Below are 23,788 nucleotides of genomic sequence, written 5' to 3'. Positions count from 1 at the left end.
GCTTCCTCCAGACGCCATGCTCTCCTTTCCCTCTCTTCTCTCTCTACTTTCTCTTTTTCCTCCCTCAAACTCCTCCTCCACTCTCTAGCCTCTGTTTCACCCCAGTATGATGGTCTGGGGAGCAAACCACTTCATCCTCGATAGTCTGCCTCCTCCCAAGGCACCCTAACCTTTTCACATCTCCCTGTCCAGGGGTCCTCTACCCAGATTAATTCCCAACCCCCGGGTATCTTATCTTTCTCCTCCCCCAACTCTCCATGCCCCGCCTCCACTAACGGTCGCTCATCCACCCAGGTTCCCACCTTTTTTTGTCCTGGTCTGGGTAGCTACAGACATCTTCTTTATAACCTGTTCCAAATCCCCTGTGTCTACCCCCTGGTATCTGAACGCGACGCGGGATGTCGTAGGCGCTGTCTGTGTCTCTTTTTCTCTCTTAACTGAGGACGACACTCTGGCGAGGACTTCTATAGTCTCGCCTCGGGTCTCACAACCTGCAGTTCCACGTTGAGGCTGGAGTGGCAGCTGGGTCTCTTCTGTGGCAGCCGGGATTTAAGATGGCAGCCACTGTGCTGCAGTGTGGGAAGGGGACTATAGGGAAGCCTGTGCTCAGCCTGATGGTGCTGGCTGGCCTGGATTGGCTGGCATGAGGGGGGGGAGCCTCCTGCCAGCGGACCTGAGGGGCAGGGTTTCTCTTATCTGCCAGCACAGGTCAAAAAGGCCGAGCTGAGGCCAGGAGCTCAATTTCGCCGAGGCATTTTTACCCAATCCTCGTGCCCTAGGTGGTGTCACTAACTTCCTGGAGTGTGAAGGATGCTATGGAATCATTGTTTTCGTTTGTATTTTCCAACTGTCATAACTTGGTGGGTGTTTTCAGGCATTGGGATGGATCCAACCAGTTGTTGGGCAGCAGGTGGAGACCTGGGTGTCCTGGGGGAGGGATCCCTGCATGGGAACCAGGAGCAGGGACCTTGGCCTGCCCCAGCTCAGGGAGGAGGGGAGGAAAGAGATTTGCCCCTGCCCCCGGAGTGGCATATGTCCACATGGTCTCCAGAGAGAACTGCCACCTCAAGTGGTTTCTCAGGGCGACAGTGGTCTGCATTGGGGTGCACTCAGGTCTTCCAATAATCTGGATCCAACCCAATGCTTGGCCATGATTAACTGCTGCTTACTAAGTTATGCCCCTTTTATCCCAATTGTGGTGTGTGCCAGTTATTCATAGGCACAGCCGGCTTAGCAATATGCCATCAACAGCTTGCAACATTTCAACTCCTTTCTGCTCTGCTCTGTTGAAATTCATTCATTCATTCATTCATTCATTCATTCATTCATTCATTCATTCATTCATTCATTTATGCCCAAGTCCAGTCTGGGCGGCTAACAATAAAAAATGGCATAAAAGTGATATAATAAAATAGAGAACAACAACAGCAATATCATTCAAGATGGGGAAAAGATAAAAATAATCAAGTGATGACAGGAGGGAAAGCCTGCCCAAAGAGCCAGGTCTTAAGTTATTAGTGTGTTATTACTCTTTGTACCGTGCATTACAGCAGAGCCAAGCTTTTCTTTATTTAGTTAATTCATTCAGTCAGTCAGCACCGTCATTGATTCCAATATTCTGCAGAGTTTAATAAGAAAAAAGAAAAAAAGAGAGAGGGAATGAAAACAAAGAAAAAATTGTTATCTAAATTTACTAGAGGAAAGACAAAACAAGAACAGTAAGGAAACACAGACACCAAAGGACATTTGTGAGTAAATCCACATAGATCTAACTAAACTGTGATCAGAATAAACTTTACACTGGTGCAGTTTTATGAATTCCTTTTTAAGGGTGTGTCTACACACTGAGATTCCCCGTGTGGTGCAGTGGATAGAGTGACAGACTAGGACTCTGGAGAATGCAGTTCAAATCCCTGTTCAGCTATGGAAACTCACTGGGGAAATGGAACTGGTGAAGCCACTCCTTTAATATCTCATTTACCTTGAAAGCCCTTTTAGGGTCACTTTAAGTCAGTTCTACCTTGATGGCACAGAACACACACTCTACACACTGATGAAAATGTGGTCTCATCAAAACTGGGTTTCCCTGGGTGAAATCACTGTAGCTGTTCAGGCCAGTTTGCAGGAGTCAGGAAGACAGAGCTTCAACAGCAGATGTTGCCTTAAAGTGCTAACAAGTGCTAATTAGCAATTCCCAACTTTCTCTCTCTTTGTTCTCCTAGCAATAGTGTACAGTGGTGCCTCGCTAGACAGTTACCCCGCATGACAGTTTTTTCGCTAGACATTGTCTTTTTGTGATCGCTATAGCGATTGCAAAACAGTGATTCCTATGGGGGAATTTCGCTGGACAATGTTTGGTCCCTGCTTTGCAAACCAATTTTCGCTAGACAACGATTTTGACAGCTCCCTCCATGCTCGCCAGACGGGTGTTTTCAGGGCCTAAGCTTCGCAAGACAGCTATTTGAACAGCTGATCAGCGGTTCACAAAGTGGCTTCCCTATAGCTGATCTTCGCTAGACAACGACGATTCTTACCCATTGGAATGCATTAAACAGGTTTCAATGCATTCCAATGGGGAAATGCTTTTCGCTAGACAATGATTTCGCTAAACAGCGATTTCAGTGGAACGGATTATCATCGTCTAGCGAGGCACCACTCTATTCCAGTACTGCTGAATCCCCACCCCCGCTGCCATTAAAGAAACATTATGGAAACAAGGGGTGTCTATCTGAGTGGAACTGACAGTTCTGCAGTGCCCCTTTGCTTTGGATCAGGCAATCACAATGGGCAGAAAATGGACAAAAGCAGTGTCAAACAAAAAAAGGCAATTCCCCACTCAGAAAAGACAATTCCACAATGGGCTTCCCCACTTTGAGCTTTATGCCATGTAGTAACAGGGTTTTAACTTGAATTCCTCTGTGCCCATTTTGATCTAAATTGTGCTGTAAATAGCCAACATAGTGCCCCCCATATGTGTGAATTGGACGAACACTGTCACTCTCTTGAATATGCAGAAATTCTGTCATACAGTTCTGTGAATACAGTGTTCCAATGCCGATAGACTGGCTGTGTGTGTCTCTGTGTGTGCATGTGCACACATGTGTGATTGTAATTTCCCCCCAGAATTGGAAGGTGCATAGAAGACATATTTGTCTGCTTCCAAAAGGACTGCCCTCTCACATTCCCTTGACGTAGAGTTGCCTTCGGCAGATTTGGACTGCCAGCCATCCAGTTGCCTCTCTGCAGTGTTTCATCTCTTGGCTGGAGTGGAGTAACTATGCAAAGGCTGAATCTCTTTCTGTCAGTTAGCAGAGGATTACCAGCTCAATGCCTCCGATATAGGTATGCATATGACTCTACCAAAATTGGACAAGACGAGGCAGCAATCCTAGACCCATTTTCCTAGGAGTAAACCTGACTGAACTCTGTGGAATTTGTGGGGAATATACATGAACCAATTGTAAGTTCTATGCATGCCTTAGGTACCTTCCGTAACATGGAACATTGCCCTTCACTCTTTTGAAGGAACACAAAGAGAGCCCTAAAGGCTGTGCACATCTTTTGGAATAAATTTGAACTACATCAGAATATGACAAATCATTTCCCCCTAGAAGCAAATGTTACTGCAAGGCAAAAGCTTAAAAAAGAGAGAGAGAGAAAGAGAGAACTAGTTTAACAAAGCCTTTAAATTCTCTGCCGCTAATGAAGCAGCTTGCAGTCCACAAAAGCTTAGGCTAAATAAAACGTGTCATCCTGTAAGGTGCCCCGAAAAGCTTTGTTGCTTACGTTCCAAATCCCTCAAAGCTTGAGTTTCAATGTGCAACTCCTTCCTACATTTCACCTCAGGACTTGCTGCTTTATAAAAAATTAATATTTTCTCTGCTAACTTTTTAAAAAGCAACCACCTGTTTCACAAAACAGTTCCTCATTCATTGCATTTTAAAGGCATACCCAAAAGAAACAAATAAACAAACAGCAAAACAATCTGAGGGAAATGATGGGGTGTTCAGTTTGTGAGAATCAAAACATGACACATTTGGTTATGCACTGCCAGCTGGTTGTGTGAAGAATTACACAGATTCACAGAGCAATGTGAATATGTGGTAGGTAATAAATCTGTCAAAGATTAGGGTGGTTTATATATTTTAACATACTGTGATTTGACCTTAATCTCCATAAGTCTAAAGAGAAAGAACTTCTGCCTCTTTATACAAGCGCCACTATCTCCTTGTAGATAATTCTGTTTGCTCTGTGTGCATTTTTTAACAAGCAGAACCATATATTTTGTACGTGATAAATATTGCATATTGTCTCAGAAGTCATTCCTTTAAAAAAACAAAGCTGGAAATCATATTTGAGAATAATGAATGCATGAGCGTAGAAAGTGCAATTTACAAAATTACAAGCACATGAAAATATTGGGAAAGCCAATCCTGTTTGTTTGGATTGTTTCCTAAGGGAATTCAGATGTAGAATATCTCTGGTAGTCCAGGTTCCAGACATAAAAGTAAATAAGTACTGCAATGTGACAATGAATAATGGAAACCTGATTCCCCAGCATTTTTGTGAAATAATATACAACTTTGAAAAGCACACTGCAGCTGACAGCAAAACTTCAAAAACAGAGTGAAATTCACAGTGTGGTTCTGGAAGGCAAGGAAACAGCAGCAAAATAAAACCTTCTTTATGCATCCCAATCCAGTTAAGGTCCATATGTCTGTTAAATTAGGTTCCAGAATGCATATCTGCAGGCAAATAAGTGCTTCCCAAATCTAGTTTACGGGGTATGAATAGTCTCAGTTGGAATGGTGTGTGCCAGATCACCCTGGAAAAGGTTGGTTTGCTGGCGCTATCTCCCTTAAAATGACCCTTCTGTCTGTCAAGGAATTGTTTTAGACCAGTCCCAAAAGGTAGTAGCCCTGTAACTGGTCCAGCTTGGGCATGGAGCACAATTCCCCACATATTGTGTGATCACTGGAAGATAAATCACACCAGACCACTCTACAAATGGTCCAAAATGCAATCACACACTGATTTTACTAGGCCATGTTTCCTGTAAAACAACCAAGCACCACCAGTAGTATAGTTGTCATGGTGTAATACAATTACCCTCATATTGCCCTGATTTTCTTGCTTCCAAGTTCTGGAAAAAGATTGACACCAATGTGATTGTTGGTTCCTGAGTGGAGCAAGTAAAGAGCATAGTCCCCACATTTGGGGATGAGTCGCTCCTGTTGCTTGGACCACAAGTATTCTCCAAGAGGATGGGCAGCTCAACCTTGTTTATGGAAGTCCATAGGATTTATTTGCATGCATGCTTGGATCTCAATTTTCCTTTCCCTGACCTTCCTCTCTCCTTTTTTCTGTCTACCAAATATCTGGTCTTGAGGTCTGGGTATGTGCCATGGATGGCTACAGTAGAAATGGGAAATCACCAAAGATCAATATGCTTTCTGATCCTCTAGGAACACATTTGGGTTCAAGTCATGTTTGGTGTTTGCTTGTAAAAACAATGACCCTTGCCTCCTCCTCCTCCTCCTCCTCCTCCCAACTACTGCTACAACATTTTTGGACCGCATCTGCATTTTTTCTTGCAAACTTTTGAATTTCTGATAACATTCTGGTAAAATTCCAGTGAATATTCAGAGACTTACAAGGGTGAATAGCTGTAATAAGTTTCCCGGAGTCCACCCTTTAACTGGCATTCAAAGTCTAAATAATTCACTTTGAGACATTTGTAGGGTTTTTTTTTTAAACAACAACAACAACACCAACAACACCCACATTTCTTTACTTAGAGTTTCTTGAAATTACAGACCTGTGTATTCTGCTTTCTTTACTCCTTACATGGCAATCAACCAAACTGATCAAGAGCAAACAAACAACTGCCTCCAACAGACCAAAGAGAAGGAAAGAGACACTCAGCAGAGAGGTGGGGCTCTCATTGAATTCAAAGGCTGGAAGAACCAATTGGTTAGTGCTGAATAAATAATCACCTCAGCCCAGAAAAGTCACAAAAGCTACAGACAACATGTGAAGTTGCTAATAAAACTCCAACAATTTCGGTGTCATTTTGCATTTCTCAGTACTTTGTGAACATCAAAGTCAAGTCTACAGCAGGTCTAGAAGTGATGACCTGCATATCTTCCCTGTCAAGATTTCTTACAGAATCTGAAAGATATGGGAAGATAATGCCTACCTCCCATTGTATCATGTGTTGAGGACCTTATAATTCTATCAACATTTCTGTGGCATACAGACAACTAACACATATGGACATCTTTTCAGAAGTTTGGATGTCTTCTACTGAAAATTCAGTATAGATTTTTCTTTACTATTGCATTTCTATCTTTTTTTATTCCTTGAGGGTTTTTTGTATGGTAAAATAAAAGAAAAATCAAAATAAGCAAAGAGAAGCAGAACTCAAAAATGCTACTTTTTTGGGCTGCTGCTCCCCAAATCTCCCAAGTTCTGAGAAAGACATTATTTACTGTCGAACCCCTTTTGATGTTTTCACCAGTCCGGAACTTAGATTTGAGTGATGACAAATGCTTTAGTATTTGTGTCATCAAATAAATATTGAAAGTACAAATCTTAAGTTTTTACCATGAAGATTCAAAGGTAGAAATTAAGTATGTGAAATTATTTCTAGCATCTAATACAGAGTGGCCTCTGTTGTGTGTATCAATCAGAAGCGCAGGAGTGCTTCAGACATATGGCAGATAAATGTGAGCTTTGAATGTGTTCACCAAAATTAATACAGATACAATTTGAAAGATGAATCATTGATCTATATATTGCTGACAGGATATCCCAGAAGTGCTCTCATCCTATGTAGCACAATAGCAGTTAAGTGAAACACACCAGAACAATGATGTGATGCATGTGCATGACAAAAACCATCCCACATCCCGCTCCCTGAGATGTGCTGAGAGCAGATCAAAACTAAAAAAACAAATTAATAATACCCCCCAGGCAATTTTACAATATATTCATACAAAACTATTTGGCCATGTTATGTGGTAGCTATACACTAAGTACAGGACGAACACGTATATTGTTTTGGTTTCTGGTGTATGGGTTAGAGGTTCACGCTTATGCACAAGTTTGCTTTTTCAAAGTCATGAAGTATTTGAGTTCAGATGTGGTTTTTGAGGTCATCTGTAGTATTCCACATGGAAGTTGCGTAAGGGAGGCGTAACAAGATAGAGGTACTTACAAACCTATATAATGGAAGTTAAAACATACATGATGCTCAGAAACACATAGTTTTCTCCTGGTGTTTTCTCTAAAAAACATACAGCTGCCAGACTCCCCCGTCTAAACAAACAAACAAACCCCAAAAAACAAAACATCCTGCTAAGAAAAAGTCCCTTGAACTTTTAGGTATACCATATACTGATTTCCACTTGGAAGAATCACCGTAGAATGACAGTGAACCCCCGTGAATGGTCACTTTCCCATTCTTTAAAGTTAGTCCGTTTCTTTTTCAAGGAAGCTGAATGAACAAGACAGCAACAGAAACAAGAGCGGATCCCATTTCAAATTACAATTAGTTCAAAGAGGGTGGCGCTCAACCTGAGAAGTATTCGGATTTTTTAAACGGGGTGCAGTTTGCATTTCAAGTCTCTGCTCTGAAGTCCAATGGTCCTTAATAACAGATCTTGTTGTTAGGGTTGACATGATCAAGACTACAGCCAAGGATTGAGTGGACAAATTTACAATTTGAAAATAATTTTGAATAAGGTGAACCATAGCGTAGGCTAAGGTCTTCATAACTTAAATCACAGCATTGTGACTATCTGAATTATATGTGCATGGTGGTGGTAGCATAATACAGCCTGCCATGTTTTTGACAGAAAGGTCACAAGAATGTAAGAGGAATCATGCTGAATCAGACTAAAAGACCTATCCAGTAACAGTATGGTCAGGATTAGAACTCAGGGCAATCTCACAAGCTCGGCCTTTCCCAGGCATTTCCTTTTCTGTTAACAAGAATTTCTATTCACACAGAATGTGACCTGTTTAACAGTTGTACATCTTTGGACAGTAAGACGGGCATGAGACCTTTTGCTACTTAGGAATATCATGGTTACAATATGTCAGGCAATCTTCGAATAATATTTGCTCTTTTCCGTTATTGATTTGAGGCTTGCTTTTCTGTTTAAAATGCATCTACATCACCACTGCTTGCTGCCATGGAGGCCTGACTTCTTCCCCTCTTTTCTCCAGTCTTATTCAGCTGTAGATAATCCCTGTAGCCATGATACGGTGGGAAAGTATATAGAATTATGGCCAGTGATCATTCTGTTTGTTTGTCTGGCTTTGTATAATGGGCAAGGTTCATGTTTCATTTGCCTCAGACCTGGTGAATGTGTCTCTTTTCATACTCCCTTCCCAGTCCTTAATTGTTGCTGTTGTGTTTCCAGACAAAACCCATGTTGATTCGTATGGGGGGGCAGCCAGATTAAAATGTACAAGTCCCCCTAAACACAGTTTATCTTCTCCAGCTTTTCTATCATATTTGCTTGCTTTCAACAGCAAAACAGTTAAAGGGCAAAATCAGAACCCATGGACAGATTGACAAATATTTGTGGTGTTATTACAAAAGATGCACAGGTAAGCTATTTTCTTCATTTAAGCCTTAGCCTCTATCTTGCTCTAGCCATGATGGCAGCTGTAAAGGGGGGGGGGAACCATAGTACTTTGGTTGTCTATCTGGCAAGCCTCTTTACAATTATTCTTAATGTTTTGATTTTAGTAGGACACGTTCAGGACTTAATAGCATTCTAGATGCTTATTTCATTTTGTTAACAACCAGAAGTCTGTCTTTCCTTTGTTTTGCCCCAGTATAAAGGCAAGCTTATAGTGTGTGAAAAGCACATCTAAACATATCAAACCAAACAACCCATTAAAATGAGAGCAAAGGACCAAAATTATAAACTAACAGTGAGAGCCTCCTTGTGCTGTAATGAAGTGAAATTAGGTGCTCCGAAAAACTGGAAATGAATTAGATTTCTACCCAGCCAACAATGAGGGGACACAAAATAATGCTTCAAGGGCATAAGGCCATTCTCAATGTAGAATGAAAAGCATTTTGTCTAATTTTATCAAAATAATGTTTCTTTTTCCTGTTTCAGATTATACTGCTAACCCCTTAGACAGCTAAAATTGAGGAAAGATGTTCTGCACACATTTCAGACTCTAAATATTACACCAGAAGAGGCTAGGCTAAACTTATGGAAAACAGAAACAACACACCTTGCCAAATGGATGAATGCTTAAGAGTGTCTTCCACCAGGACAAGATTCTGGCTGGACCATTTGGAGGTCAGTCAATAGACTTTGGAGCAAAGTAGAAAGATCAAAGGATAATCAAGTAAAACAGGGTTGCTTGGATACATGACAAATTTTTGTGGCTGTGTAGAAATTCAATCAATCCAGCACTTACATGCATTCAGTTTATCCCCTACCATGTCTACAAAAGTAGATCTAGCAAATGGCCAAGATAATGCTATTGAAGTAGCCTGTTTCAGGTCAAAAATATAATTAACACTATTGTAATTTGCTTTTAATTTACCTATACTTCATATACATCCATAATTTAAAATTGTTCTTCTGATATGAAGAAAGAAATAATTTACTACTCCTCCGGCCACTTCATTTAATATTTACACATTTTGTGTTTATGATATTTATAATTTTTTAATGTGAGGCATCTGCTGGTACAGAAAATTCACACAGTGTTCCTTTACTAAGAATAAGAACATTCCATGTCTGGAATCCAGCTTGTTGAGGTTATAATGGTCCCTACAATTCCATCCTGACTTAATGGCCCAAATCCTGTTGCTTAGCATAGTAAATAAAAGACTAGAGTAGGTCCATTGGATCAATGAACAGTTGGTGAGTCATAAGTTCTATTGATTCAAATAGGCCTACTGTAACAGTGATATACCAGTAAATTACAAGTAGAGTAGGCCTATTAGAATCAATAGAGCATACAGAGGAGTTGACTCACTAATTCCCTATGGATTCAATAGACCTATTGCAGTGTGATTTCCTAGGCTAAGCAACAGGATTTTGGCCAGTGGTTGGATGTCTGGGCTGGGAGAGACATAACAAAAGAGAAAGTGTGTGAGCGTGTTGTGGGGGAAGGAGTGTGTGTGTGAGATGCCACTGAAATCAGTTTGTTTTTTATGTTTTAGATGCCATCTCTGCTTGGTTCCAAAGCAAGTTAGGGACTGACTAAACAGGAGTTTAGCTTGTTATTTGATCCACTGCAAAGATGGACTGGTTCACTCCTAAAGACAGCAATCCAGCGTCTTTGCTGGAGTGAATTTTCTTGCCCAGAGAGCAGTCCTACCTGCATCTTCCTGACCTTGGTTAGAGGCTTCTACTTTTTTTAGTGTGAGTAGAATCACCCAATTTCAGTCCATTTCCAGTGCTTATGATCCAAAATGAGCCTTCCACTTTAACTTTAGGATTTAACAGGGCAAGACAACTGTAATAACCTTAGAATGGCTACTCAGAATTAGAGCATGACTAATAAAACATATTCTTCATTGAGAAGCTAAATAAATTACATCAGTAGCTTTTCACACATATGACAGGAATATAAGATCAGGAAGATCTTTCTAGCAGATCTTCCTGAAAAATGGAGACAAGGGTGTAAATATGTCAATTTTCAGCACTCTTGCTGTATCTCGAGGAACGTTAGTATTTGCTGTACCTCTGGCACATTTGTAGGTCTCATCAAGAAGACTCTGGATACTAAATTTCAGGCTCCACAGATGTCATTTTTATAATCAATTATAGGCTGTTTGTATAATTGAGACATAACATGGCAGAAACCTTCTTGTGTGGTTTACCTCAGCTGAAGATCTGCTCTTGCCCTTTTAACATGTACTGACATTCAATCCTTAGAAAAAACCCTCTGGCTTATGAATGTGGGATATTGCTTCTATGTTTGTGATTCAGAACACCAGGAAATTGTCTGAGAGTGCCTTGCAATAGAGAGCTCGTATTGCAATCAGGAGGAAGGATGTCAGGGTTTACCTAGCAAAGGCTACCAATGTCAGCAGTCAAGATCCTCCAGGATCCTCATTAACATCCACAAACAGATGCAAAGCAAGGGAAAAAACCCAGACCCTAGCTCCTTTTTTCATCAGTTAACCATATCTCCCACAAACACAAAGTAATTGTGCCAGCTGTTTTTCTAGCACAAATGCACTTTACTCAGTGTTGAAAATATGCACCAAGATGTGTAAGTTTAACATATGTAAAAATAGTTTCTACATCAGGAAAACTGCATATTCAAAAATGTACAACTGTCTTTGGTAAAAGAAGAAAAAATCTCACAACGTGATACTAAACAGGGACGAAAAATAAATGTAAGTGGGATTAAAAGAAGCACAACTAAATCAAGATGGATATATTTTCACATCCATTTTAGATAGAAGTGAGAAAGACTTGCTATGTGGCATTGGACATAACTTAAATTCCTGTGTCATGTGTTAAAAAGAATGCAATTGTTTTGGCATATTTATTTATTTTGTAGAAATGTGTGAAGCCTTAAAAAAGAAATGTAAATGCAAACAAATGTCAAGGCAAAAAATAAATAACAGCTTGTTAGGGTTTCTTCATCTTCCACTCCTGAAGTTAAGTTGTTGTCTTGAAATGTAACTGGGAACATTTATGTAGTGTCATGAAATGCTAAGAAGATATTCATCAACGATAGCAGTATCAGAGGAAGTACACTAATCAAGGATATATATCATTCATGGAGGATTTATCCTAAAGGTCTGGTGTAACTAACTACACACTACACACACATTCTAGGAGGATTTTTCCCCATAGTTTGACAAAGTCCTGGGCCCAGTTTATGACTAAAGTGAAATATTTCAGCCAATACCTCTATGACTATCTTCCAAAATTAAATTTCTTTCCTAATCTACATCATGTATTGAGACCCAATCAGTCCTGTAAAATAGACTGCAGTACAAGCCATGAGAGAGCTACTTCCTGCTGGGCCTGTGCTGGTGAGGTTAAAGTGGGCAGTGGCTTCCCTTCTTTTCTTGAAATAGTTCCAGAGGTCACACAGCTATCCTCCCTGCTGGGGAAAATAGGAAGGCTTTGAGTTCTGTTCAGGTTATATATCTTTATTTAAGATTTTTATCAATTCTCTGTTGTCTTGGGAGGTTGCTTTGGATATTTCCAATGACATCTTATCTATTCCCTTGCTATAAGTTATTAATTAATAAGGCCTCTTTATGCACTTATCCAAAGTCATAGGATTAAAAAATTATCATATATAACTTTAGGAGTTAAGCAAATTTTTAGATATTTTTGTAGCAGTTAAATTTGCTGCAAAAATTAATAATATACTTGAACAATATGATTTTTTGTTCAAAAATCCTTGCTATTATTCACAATGACATATGTGCTCAATATTACCAGGATTTGGTGTCCTTAAATTACCTTCATTCCAGATATCACATGCTGTTTTATTATCTGCTTTCTTTTCATGCTAAATAAATTTACTAATCATTTATGTCTGTTTTCTAGGGTTTTAATCACAACTAACCACAGTACATCCAGGAAAAAAAAAATCATGATGACGACTACAATGATGATGACAGATGTTGGCTGTCCCTTGTCTAAGCATCAGTGAATATATAATCAAGATCTTGCAAAGTATTTAAAATATGTTTTAACAGAAAATCACATTTTAACTGAGACCAGCATTTATATTGATCATATTTTATCTTTTTTCAAAAATATTTCAGTGTTTCTGATTTAAAAGGCACTGTTAAAACAGAAAGCAAAAATGTTAGATAAGCTCCAGTAATGGAGCATGTTCACAAGGCAACACTAGACTATCGTAGAAGGGCCTTTGTGGTAGAAGGAAAGTAAGATGTTCCTAGATTGCAACTTCATAGAATAGACTTTTTCAAATGCCAGCAACAGCGACACGAGCATCTTGCCTAATGAACTCCACAGGGGGAAAAAAAATGAAAGATGGCAGCTGGGTAACCTGAACATGTCCAGCAAGGGATTTGGTCCTAAATGCTTTTTCGGTTGGAAGAAGGAATCAGAGCCAATTACCGCTGCCCTGCATAGATGTGATAAAAAAAAAACCCTTCAGGATGACCAAGCTAGTTTCCATTGGGACAAAAGTCAGATTTCTAACAAATCGATTAGCTTTATATTGCAGCAAGCCCAACTACCTGGGGTAGAAAAAAGGCAGCTCTATGGTGGCTGAATCAAGAGACAAATAATGGGTGCGAAGTATTTTGGCTTTATTCTTTCTTCTAGCTTTTTATATAGAAATGAACTTAGGGAGGCCTTTATCAGTTCTTTTAAAGGAACCCCAGGCATTCCAGCCTATCACTGTCTGTCACACATTATCTTTCATGTTTCTTTATAAGAAGAACTCACAGATTAATGACTAATAACCATTTTTGGAGTGTAATTCACACCGTCAATCACGTGCAAAACTACAATGCAATTAAATCTGTGTCATTATCAAAAGTTATTTTCCTCAAAAGAAAGTGCAGCCACACAGAGAAGAGGCCAAACAAGTGAATAAAGCAAGAGAACAGAGTTGAGGCACTGACTCGAGCCTGCTTCTGTTAGAAAATAAGGTTGGCATTTTCTTATCTCTCTAAGAGCAAGGACCACCCTAGGTGTGAACAGGTGAGTAAAGGTTTGTCCAGATTTACTTCAAGATGCAGAAGGCACCTCCAGTTGCTCCTTCAACTAAAGGTTTGTTAACACAATCAGCTGCACAGACAACTTGCTCTAACAGTCACAGAGGCCTCACTGTTATTTTGAAACAGCTCCCCATGTTCATATTGGCAGGGAAGCACAGTGTATTTTCACAAGTGTAATGGCGACTGAGTCGGGTATTATCCTGCTACAGTGGCTGCAAGAACATCAGACAGTTCAACATAACACCGTAAGGCAAGAATGATTACTAATTGGTGAAAGCAAAGCAAGTCTCCCCTTCTGGGCCTAACAAGAGCTCTGGCCTCAAAGTGTACAATATGTTGCCATGTTTATATAACATTTATAAATTGGTATGTGGAGAAGACTTCAATATGCTGAGGATTATCTACATGCAGACAAAAGCAAAGACATGCTTCTTGATTCATTGTAGGTATACTCAAAGGGGTAATAATCTCTGCATGCTTGAAACAACTGATGTCCTGTGGTTTTTATAACAAGTTTATATGACCAGAAATCAGAGGTGAAGAAGACATAGCCACAAATGAGCTGCACATACGCTTTCAAGCAAAAAGCTGTTAGCAGAAGGATCCTTGAAAAATTATTTTCCTATGACTTCTTGATACCATAAAGAACTAATATAAAAGGAAGAGTGTTTTATTTTGATTTTTGCTACCTCAAAGATGCTGGTTCTTTCTTTCTTTCTTTCTTTCTTTCTTTCTTTCTTTCTTTCTTTCTTTCTTTCTTTCTTTCTTTCTTTCTTTCTTTCTTTCTTTCTTTCTTTCTTTCTTCCTTCCTTCCTTCCTTCCTTCCTTCCTTCCTTCCTTCCTTCCTTCCTTCCTTCCTTCCTTCCTTCCTTCCTTCCTTCCTTCCTTCCTTCCTTCCTTCCTTCCTTCCTTCCTTCCTTCCTTCCTTCCTTCCTTTCTTTCTTTCTTTCTTTCTTTCTTTCTTTCTTTCTTTCTTTCTTTCTTTAACAATATCCAGTTACAACAGAATGGAATGACCCTGGCTGCCAGAGCTCTGAGGTTAATACACAGGCTGGGGGGGGGGGGGAGTTAAACAGTCTTAATTACAACAAGTGGTCAAGACTGGGATTTAGTTTGAGTGATAACACTAACACCAACAATGAATAACACCTCCTAATCATAAGTGGACTACTCTGGGTACTCTAGTGTTATTGTATGTGCCAAAGTCATTCTAGACAACCATATATTGACTCCAAAAAGAGTTCAGTAACACATTCTCCCAAATGTTCTGTTTTGGAAAAACAATATTGATTTAGCACAAGCAATAGCAAGGGGAAAACAAAATGTTTGAATTTATTTGCAACATTTGTCCATGAAGTATTTATTTTCATATTTCATTTTCATAGGAAAGTGAATATTCAAAGTGATTGATCACTTTCAGTTGATGTTTCCAGCTGATTTTTGTGTCATGTAATAGTTCTGAAGATTCAGAATTTATGGAATGCAATTTTGTGGGACATAAGATAGTTATGCAAGTCAGTAAAGCCGCATATTGTGTAGGTTACTCTGGTGATTTCCTCTGAAGCCCCTATTCCCCCTAGGCTTTCACAAGGTTCTCGCTCTTCTTCTTTCTTCACTGCCACCAGGTAATGCTGCTTTAATACCATTTAATCATGGAGACATGTTTGCTTTTAAAACTTAAGTCATTTATTAAATCAGGGAAGTTAATATAAGATTAATATTCAATAGGTAAATCACAGGTTAATAATCATTAGTATTTGAATCAAAACTGTTATAACTTTGAACGTCTTTTAACTCTCTATTCTTTTGTTTTCACAGATCTCTAACTCACTCTTAAGTTTCACACTGTCTCTCACTACCTGAATCTCTCTCAGACTCCATACGCCAGCCTTTATATCCTGCCTCCCTCCCCCCTTGGCTCCGCTTTCTGTCCTCTCATTGGCTCCTTCTTCACTGTTCAGCTGCGACGGACAGGTGAGGGCAGGGCTGTTCGGTACAGTTACATTTTCTTTTAAAAAAAGGACATGTCCCAGAAAATAAAGATGTGAAAAATGACATATCCAAGTGCCTTAAATACCATGCTACTCCAGAAATGCTGTGTGACATTTACCTGCTTGTTTCACCAAACAAAGGGCTCACACTATGTCTTCCCACCAGCAGATAACAATTGGGACATTCCCCCTTTTTCTCACTGCCACCAGTGAATTTCCTTTATCCACAGGAACTTTATTCAGACACTTGTCAGGTTGCTGCCAACAGAACTGATTTATTGAAAGGTATTAACTTGAATTATAATCACAGATGTTCTTTATTTAATGCATACAATATAATCATTCAAATATCATATATCTTGCCACCTTCACCACCTCCTCTATCTGTTTATGTTGACCAGCTTATCTTTATTATTATCTCTTCTCTCTATCTCCCTGACTATCTATCTCTCTGCAACTTCTCTTTTTCTGCTTCCCCCTGCCTTCTCTTCTGACAACCTTCTTATATCTGCTGACTCCGCCCCTCCACTTCTCTCATAGGCTCATGCAAATAAGAACCAGACTGTGAGTGACAGGAGTGACGTGGGGCAATCATCACATGGTGTCTATAGAGTGCTTCTCTTTCAAAAGTGCACATATGGTTAGCTATATTGTTGCACTAACTGTTATAAAAATTCTTAAAACTGAAGCCTTTCACAATTACAGCAGCCGCAAAGAGGTAGGAGATATATAAGGCATGTACGCATAACACCTAGTAGACTCTAGCCAGCAGTTCTCAAACTTAGGTCCACAGATGCTCTTGGAGTATAACTCCATGAAATCCTGGCCAGCACAACTAGTGGTGAAGGCTTTTGGGAATTTTAGTCTAAGAGCATTTGGGGACCCAATGTTGGGAACCACTGCTCTAGCCCAAGAACAAGGTAGGTGCAATGAAAATGGCTGAGGCCTATATTCAAAGGACAGAAGAAACAAGAAGCTTGAGTTACTCTTGTTCCCTCCTTCTTACCTTTGTGGTAAGATTTATAAGTTTTTCCCCACAGTAAGTCTGGCGGCTGTTTCATTGTGAAATTTCAAGGACTGTGGGTAGACTGGGAAAGTAGTTGTTAGAGCCAAAACCCAGTTGAAGTCCATGGAACATAAGTGATAATTGAAAAGATGCTTAGGGCTTTGTTGCCCCATTATTCTAGGGTTGGTCACATGGGAATGGCATATGCTGGGAGAGGATGAAGAAGTAGGGAGGCATGCCTGGGTCTGAGTGTATGACAGCCATATTGCTTCTATGCTGAGCCCACCTGTTTTATGTTTCCTTCTGTCCGGGGACAAACATTTCAAGACAGGATACCTGCCTTTTCCAGCATCAGTTTTTGTGCCCTGTTCATTTTGGTGTCCTGTTCATTCAGGTCAAAGTCTCTGCCAGTTCACCCAAGTTATGGCTCTTGGTGTGCTCTAGTTATAAACAACTCCTTGTTCATAACAACACATAGTCCTGGGCAGAGCTTGGAAAAGCTATTTTCTGGCCTATAAAATCTCTTTGGCTTTGATTGACCTGCAGGTTGACTGTACAGACCATGTTTCAGGTTCACATGGATGTGAGGGTGCATATGAGCAGAATCCAATTAATATCCCATTTTCAGTTTGCAAGAGCACATAAAGAAATTACTGGCAATGCATTTCATTCGTTAAGTGTGGAATTCTAAGTTGATATCAATTGGAGAAGAGTTTGCAATTGTCTTCAGTGGGTTTTGACATGTAGGCTTTGCAAGTTTCCAGGACAAATGTTTCAGGAGGTCACTAAGTTGACAAAGCTATATTTGTATCTGGGAAATAGGCAACTCTATGGTGAAAAAAGCAGGAAAATGGGATTAAGCTGAGGATGAAAGAAAGAGAAAAAAGGCATGCAACACCAGATGGCCTTAGCCATTCCAAAAATGCCTTCTGTTCTTTTCTCTCAATGTTTGTCTTCACTTTTAAAAGCATGTAAATATATTAACAATGGCGAGGAGGTGAAACAAAATTGAATGTATCCTACAATAGGGCAGAGTTTGCAAATTATGTTTTTTTTCCAAACAATTTTAATGGCTTCCTTTTGACAGAACAGTATTTTTTTTTAAATGTTCAAGCTTAGCAGTTCCATTTAAACGCTTCCCTACAGTCATCAGAGCAAAACAAAACAAATGACTGAACTGAACTGTGCTGTGGAAGTACTCGTCAACTTTTGAATACTTTAAAATCCAAATCATCCTTATTTTTCAGAGACCAAGAGATAGATGTATGTTGTTTCCCTGTGCTTACATTTCTGTCATAAAAGAAATAAGTGTCTTTGTCTAGAATGATTTCTTATACTGTACATGGATTTATAAAATGCAGGGAGCTACAGTAAATTACTGAAGCTGATGCCAATAGTAGGATTGTGATGAGCACATTACCTGTACCGAGGTTTCTGTTAGGGATAGATCCTATTTTTAAGGATTTAATGAGTTTGTTCCACTCAATCCTTTAAAAAAGCTGAGTCAGTTCAATGGAGATTTTTGCAATGCAGCTCCTTTTCTTTAAAATAATGATAAACATATGCCAAGTCAATTCTGACTTGCGGCAACCGTTTTCAGGGTTTTCCAGGTAGAGAGTACCCAGAAGTAGTTTACTATTCCCTTCTTCTAGGAGCACGCTGGGACTGTGCAACTTGCCCAAGGCTACACAGGCTGGCTGTACTCAGAGGAGACAGAGTGGGGAATCAAACTCCCAATTGCTGACTCAGCAGCTAGATATCTAAACTACTGAGCTATCCAGACAGCTTATTTAAAGAAGTGTACAAAAATCTGCGCTGCAGGGTAACTGTGCAGAAAATGTGTTTATTTTGGAAACATGCATGAAACTGTACTTCAGCAGTGTAAAGAATTTGGGGATGTGCACAAAAATGTGTATTTCAGGAACAACCCAAGAAGATCTTTGCAAAATGCTATGCTGATTTATTTTTCTAAAACTGCAAGCTTATGTGGAAATGGAGTAGAACAAGCCTGATCTTAAAAGTTAAAAAATCTCAGCATGGCCAAGCTTGTCAGGTCTATCTGTCCTTGATACTACCAACCCTCATTGATGCATTGCTAACTGGCTGCTGGTAGCCATTGTTGTGTGGTAGTTAGAGTGCTGGACAGGAACCTGGGGGGATCAAGACCCATGGGAGGAGTCCTGTAGCAAGATTGTGGGGAAAGGCCTGAAACGAAGACACCTCTGTACCCCCTGGGGACTCTGAAGAGTCTCTGAAGCTCCTGATGAGGAATGTCTGATGCCCTACTCAGATGAGGATGTTGGTTCTCCTGCCCCCTATCAGAGTGGAGCAGAATGAAGATTCCGATGAGATACTTCAGACAGAGTGCTAGGCCCAAAAGGAGACCTCTTAATATGTAGAGGATTTCCTATGAGTAAGTGGTCTCCATGAAACTAAACCTATACTTAGAGAGAGACCCACACCAGAACCTTAGGTGGTACGACCCCAAGACTGATTTTGTCTTTCCCCTTTCCTTGTTGGGCTCTACCTTTATGTCTGATGACCACTGGATTTGTCCACTCCTGGTCTGAAGCTGATGCCAGACTGAGTCATGGGAACCCCCCTAACTGAAAAGAGAAAGCTAGTCCCTATTGAAGCCTGCAGTTGCTTGATCTTGGACCATACACTTTCTCTCAGCCTGACTTACTTCACTGAGCTGTTGTGAAAATATGCTGAGAAGTAGAGTCATGGATATTGCCTTTATCTATTTGGATCTAAGGTGTGATAGAGATCTACTAAATAAGTAAATGAACCATTATAAACCAATGATTGCATGGGCATTTAGCCTGCTGTTTGGTGCACTGCAGGGATATGCTGGTTTGCTCTTGAAGAAGGCATTCAAATGACAGCTTTACTGGAGCAAACCAGCTTATCCCCAGAGTGGCCCTATTTGTGCTTTTCTGGCTCCTGTCAGAGGCTTCTACTTGTTGATGCCTTTAGGATTACTCTCTTTTGGTCTGTTTCCATATCACTGGGAATGACCAAGAGCCCTCCTACACTTCTTAACTCATCTTAAGAAGCTAGCCTGGCCCAAATAACAGCCATGAAACTTCGGGACTCTAAGATATAATTTTCAAAACTAGTCACAAGATCAGTGGTGCACAGCCTGAAGAAGATGAATTATCATTGAAAGCTTGCTGTCTTTTACTTTTTAAAAAAGTGGCCTAATACAGGTATTGTCTGCTCTTGGATTTTTATTGTTTTGGGGACCACACAGACCTTCTTTGAGCTATACTAAGACCTATCAACAGAAATTTAGTGTCCAGGTCAAGGAAGGAAATAATATGACTCTATTTTACTTTCATCAGACCTCACCTAGTACAGAGTGTCTAGAGTTTAAGAGGGGTGTCAGTAAGCTAGAATGTGTCCAGAGGAGGGCAACTAGAATGGTAAGAGATGGAGTGGAAACCAGCCACTATGAAGAAAGATTGGGAAACTTGGCAAGTTTAACCTGGAGCAGAGAAGGTTGGGAGGCAGTATGATAGTCATATTCAAGTATTTGAAGGTCTGTCCTGTGGAAGATGTTTTGTTTTCTGCTGCTCAAGACGATAGGACCAGAAGTAATGGATTCAAGTTAGAGGAAAGGAGATTTTGAACTGGGGCTCTTCCAGTTCTACAATTTTATGATTCTATGATTCTTCATCAGTGAATCTCATCCAGCTTTCTGGGTTTGTTCAACCTATAGGTAGAAGAGATAGGGAGATATAATACGTCTTTGATTGAAACCTTAGTGTATTAAAAACCATTATGTTTCTCCACCTTAAGTCCTACATGCTGCCTACTTATTTATTTTAGAACAATTCATAGCTTTTCAGGACCCATGAAGTCTAAGGCTTTGTTGTACGTAATCTATGAAGCACAACTGTTTTTGTCCCTCAAATTTCTTTGATACAATCTAGCAACCATCATGTATTTGCAATATGATTTCTATTGCCTCTTCCTTGGCTTGATCATATGGCATTTCTTGCTCCATGTATCTTGCTCCCTGTATGGTAGAAGTCTTTTTGTAAAATCCTGAATGTCACTTTGCTTGCATGGGAAATTAATGTAATAGACCACTGGTTCTTAACCTTGGGTTACTCAGGAATTTTGGACTGCAACTCCCAGAAGCCTTCACCACCAGCTGTCCTGACTGGGGTTTCTGGAAGTTGCAGTTCAAAAGCATCTGAGTAACAAAGGTTAAGAACCACTGTAATAGACCTTGTGATGATCAGCTCTTCCTAAAGAGATGTTGATCATGTGTCAGGGAGTCACTGTGGGTGCAAAACTACCACCTTTATTGCCTGAGGTAGGTCCTTTAGCCTCAAAAGTGCATAGTACAAGCCCCATGAATGAGTCTGATCCTAAAAAAAAAAACTTTGTTTACTTCCAAAGCAATAAACCATTGATTATGTGCTTGCCAGGTAGGACCTCTCAATTCCCAGTAGCAACTTAGTGACTTTCTCAAATCCTCACACCGGATTTAGATGTAAATCCTGCTGTTTCAAGAGACCAGTCCTCTGTTGAATAATTATATTTGTTTTATTAAGAAAATAAAGCAGTTTCATTAGCATACAGTTGTAGCTTTAAGGCATAAGTATTTACATATCCATCTATTACAATGATTAAATAAACCTACTATTCCTAAGTAAAATAAGAATATCTAAGTCTATGCTAAGTAATCATCTTTACTTTGACTCCATGTTTGCACCTAGTAACTGGTCTATTTCTCCCCCCTCTTCTTCTTGAAAAAGCAAACATCTCTTCTCTCACATTTCACAACATCCCCCCATAAACAAACAAACTCTTCACATACATGAACAACAATTTTTCTACATGCTTTTGAACCATTATCCTTATGACACTTCCAAGGTGTAAACCAATTAAGTCCAAGTGGGTGTAACACAGTTCACCACCCCGATTTCACATGAGAAGATTCTAAACCAGGTGGTTTATCTTTTTCCCAATTAAAGCGGTATGCTGTTGCGTCTTCCCCTGGGCCTCTTTGTCTTTGCTCCTTATCTTTGTGTACCAGGCAAAGCAACTCTGCACAACAGTCGCATAACATTCTATTGCTTTTAAGTTCATCTTATACAGAACCTAACAAACTCCATCTTTGTATGACTACAATTCCCAGTTTCCTTCAATTTCCTCACAGCCCTTTGGTTACTACCTTCTTTGGCATTTGCTTTCTTTGGAACTGGAAAGGATGTTGGAAAAATGTGAAGGCAAGAGGAGAACGGGATGACAGAGGATGAGATGGTTGGACAGTGTCACTGAAGCTACCAACATGAATTTGACCAAATTCCGGGAGGCAGTGGAAGACAGGAGGGTCTGGCGTGCTCTGGTCCATGGGGTCACGAAGAATCAGACATGACTTAACGACTAAACAACAATGACAACAAAAGTCTGTGGGCAGTTGTTTTGGATCTCCAGTATGTAGGTAGTTGTTTTGTTAGAATATTTTTTCCAGGATTTAATAGACTCAGTGTCTGCAGTTTGAATAATGGGTATCCTATTATTCCTTGTGATTTATTTATTTCCATTGCTTTGAGAGCAGCTTTTATTTCATTTTCTAAAATTGTAGGTTCTTCATCAAAAGGTTGACTGATTCAAAGTGCTGTAGTTGTAAGGTTGTTCATACCATGGTTTCATTGCCTATATATGTATATATAGCACTAGAGACAAGCATCAGCCCCTCTCACTTGGTCTTCCTCTGTATTGGAAAATACAACTATGCCATATGGTCTCTCTTTTATCCTCTAAAATATTTTGCTGCTATCAAGTACAATGGAGGACATTGTCCAACCATGAATGGTGAAGTAACATTTAGCTGCCTATGAGGTTCACATTCTTTAGTGCAGGCTTGTCCAACCTGCGGCCCGTGGGCTGCATCAGGCCCAGGTCAGCTCGTAATGCGGCCCAGTGCAATTTTTTATTTTAAAAGAATTTCCAAAGTTTCAAGTTACACTGCCGGCGCTTGCAGCCAGAATGCGGCCGGGGCATGTGACAACGGTAGGGGGGAGAGAGGGGGAAGGAAGGAGCGGGAGGGGAGGGGAGAGGGGGGCTGCGTGACTGCATTGCACCATCCCCATCAATAGGTGGACCCCCTCCTGACCCATAAAGCCGCCGTAGTCGAAGCTGGCAGCCTCTGCTGTCTGAGATCACAGCTGCCGGTTAGCGCACTTGGAGCGGGGCTGTGGAGAACGGCTAGGGCTGCCCCCCCATGCGGCCCAGACCAAATTTATGTGCGGCCCAAACCAAATTTTCATCTTCCAATGTGGCCCAGGGAAGGTGAAAGGTTGGACACCCCTGCTTTAGTGCAATGTGGAGGGCAGTGGCATCTTCTTCCTTTGCTTCTGGCAGAAAAACCTCTTGGAGCAGGTTAAGGTCTGTGTACATCAAATGCATTACCATTTGTCTCTCCTCTTTCATTTGGGACAAGTTTTCCTCCTCGAGAAATAAGAGGAAGGTCTGGATGAGGATGAAGGGTGTGTGCTCAGACCTACAGGTCTGCCCAACAACTCTTCAATACAACCCACATTGGCACTTGAGCTTTAAAAACTTATTTGTGTGGACTACAACCCCATGTGGGCAAGGAGGTTCCAGCACCTGTCTTGCAGAAAGGAAATTTTCACTGTCAGAGTGAAAACTAGGGATGCATTGTCACTAAACGAATTTTCCACATAGAGGAATGGTGCACATAGTAGACTGAAGTATGCTTATTTTCTTAACAGCAATAAAAAAAAATTCAGCACCATCACTTATCTACAACCCCAAGTAATAGTTTTTTTTTTACAGTCTGGAAATATTTCAGAAGTATGAAAACCAAGACCCTTTCAAAACAAGTTAATTCATTCAATATTCCAAGCTCTTTCAAAAAGCTAGAGGAAGTGTTAGAAAATATATACCACAGGTGAGATGAAATCAAGAAATTCCTCACCACCAAAATATCATACAGACATGGACCTAATTGACACAGGTTGCAAAGACAAACAGGGTTTTTTTGTTTTGTTTTGTTGAAAAGGGGTAAGGTTACCATCTGGAACCATGTTCTGGCTT

At 40.2% G+C, this 23,788-nt stretch overlaps 1 long non-coding RNA gene across 1 annotated transcript; it reads left to right on the top strand.

Annotated features, from left to right (window-relative positions):
• The first annotated feature begins 1,241 nt into the window (after positions 1-1,241).
• LOC140707356 (uncharacterized) lies at positions 1,242-21,530 on the top strand. Its single transcript, XR_012087356.2, has 3 exons — positions 1,242-8,619; positions 9,141-9,329; positions 12,564-21,530. It is a non-coding gene; the product is annotated as an uncharacterized LOC140707356 (long non-coding RNA).
• Positions 21,531-23,788: the final 2,258 nt, after the last annotated feature.

Source organism: Pogona vitticeps, chromosome 1 (assembly GCF_051106095.1).
Source record: "Pogona vitticeps strain Pit_001003342236 chromosome 1, PviZW2.1, whole genome shotgun sequence".
NCBI lineage: Eukaryota > Metazoa > Chordata > Lepidosauria > Squamata > Agamidae > Pogona > Pogona vitticeps.
The sequence above is the reverse complement of the archived record's forward strand: the minus strand, read 5'-3'. Positions and strand labels throughout refer to the sequence as shown.